General features: G+C 42.6%; 1 non-coding gene across 1 annotated transcript; it reads left to right on the top strand.

Moving 5' to 3' along the window:
* Window positions 1–858: 858 nt before the first annotated feature.
* LOC127089129 (small nucleolar RNA R71) lies at window positions 859–965 on the top strand. The gene has a single exon (XR_007790903.1). It is a non-coding gene; the product is annotated as a small nucleolar RNA R71 (small nucleolar RNA).
* The last annotated feature ends 853 nt before the right edge of the window (window positions 966–1818 follow it).

Raw genomic sequence — 1818 nt, 5'->3', positions numbered from 1 at the left:
CCTTCCACTTCCGTTCCACTCCTTAATATAATTGCATGCGCGTGGCTTCTCGGGTTAGGTTGGGGCTGTCCAGGGAATGTACCAGTTGGGGCAGCAGTAGGTGCTTGTTGTTGGGCTACTTGTGATATTTGTGTTTCCAGCATTTTGTTATGGGTAGCCAAGGCATCTACTTTGCTTGCTAGTTGTTTAAGTTGTTCGCCAGTGTGTACATTCTGGTTTAAAAAGTCTTTATTGGTTTGTTGTTGGGAAGCTATAAAGTTTTCCATCATGATTTCCAAGTTGGATTTCCTAGGGGCGTTATTGTTAGGCATGGATGGGTTCGGTTTCTGATATCCCGGAGGTATAGCTGGGGCTTGATTTGGAGACTGTCCAGGTGCGTACAAAGCATTATTACTTTTATATGAAAAGTTTGGATGGTTCTTCCAATTTGAGTTATAGGTATTCGAGTAGGGGCTTCCTTGAGCATAGTTTACTTGCTCTGCTTGGATTCCTGTCAAGAGTTGACAATCCGTAGGAGTGTGACCTTGGATTCCACAGACCTCGCAATTCTGAGTTATAGCAACCACGGCGGCTGGAGGTGATACATTTAAACTTTCAATTTTCTGGACCAAAGCATCCACTTTTGCATTAACGTGATCAAGGTTACTTATCTCGTACATGCCAGTTTTTGTTTGAGGTTTTTCCACCGTTGTTCGTTCGGTTCCCCACTGATAGTGGTTTTGGGCCATGCTTTCGATAAGCTGGTAAGCATCAGCATAAGGTTTGTTCATTAGTGCACCACCTGCAGCGGCGTCTATTGTTAACCTTGTGTTGTACAAGAGACCATTATAAAATGTGTGAATTACTAACCAGTCTTCCAAACCATGGTGTGGGCAAAGTCTCATCATATCTTTGTATCTTTCCCATGCTTCGAAAAGAGACTCGTTGTCTTTCTGTTTAAATCCGTTTATTTGGGCTCTTAACATAGCTGTTTTGCTTGGCGGAAAGTATCGGGCAAGAAAAACTTTCTTCAACTCGTTCCATGTGGTGACTGAGTTGGAAGGAAGAGATTGAAGCCATCTTCTAGCGCTATCTCTTAATGAGAAAGGAAAAAGACGAAGTCGAATTGCCTCTGAAGTGACACCATTAGCTTTAACAGTATCAGCGTATTGGACAAATACGGATAAATGAAGGTTTGGATCCTCGGTAGGATTTCCAGAGAATTGGTTCTGTTGCACAGCCTGCAACAGCGAAGGTTTAAGTTCGAAGTTGTTTGCTTCGATTGCGGGTGGAGCAATACTTGAATGCGGCTCATCTTGCGATGGAGCGGCGTAATCTCTAAGAGCACGAGCTGGTTCTGCCATCTCGGTTATCGAAGGAAAAAGGTTTTTGAAATCAGGAAGTTCTATAGGAGGGAGATTGTTTGCAGAACGATATTCCCGAATTCGTCGTAGGACTCGGAGATATAGTTCGATATCGTTGATTCGTAAATAGAGCGGTTCGCCTTGAGAGCGAGTGCGTGGCATACAAATCAACGAAAGAAAGAAAAGAAGAAAAAGAAACCTTAGTCTCTACAGCGTAACGGAAGAGTTATGATATCGATTAAATAAAAGTCCCCGGCAACGGCGCCAAAAACTTGCTCGCTCGACTGTGTGAGTCGAGAATGGGTACAAACTGCAAGTGCACAGTTCTATCGCGTAGTTTTAAAAGATATCGATCCCACAAGGACTTATGAATCGATATACCGTTATCTAAGGTTACTTCGTAAAGCTAAGGTGAACAATATTTGATTGTTTGGGGGAAAGCTAAAAACTAAACTAAGATCTAGATTAAATATTA

Source organism: Lathyrus oleraceus, chromosome 5 (assembly GCF_024323335.1).
Source record: "Lathyrus oleraceus cultivar Zhongwan6 chromosome 5, CAAS_Psat_ZW6_1.0, whole genome shotgun sequence".
Taxonomy (NCBI): domain Eukaryota; kingdom Viridiplantae; phylum Streptophyta; class Magnoliopsida; order Fabales; family Fabaceae; genus Lathyrus; species Lathyrus oleraceus.
The sequence above is the reverse complement of the archived record's forward strand: the minus strand, read 5'-3'. Positions and strand labels throughout refer to the sequence as shown.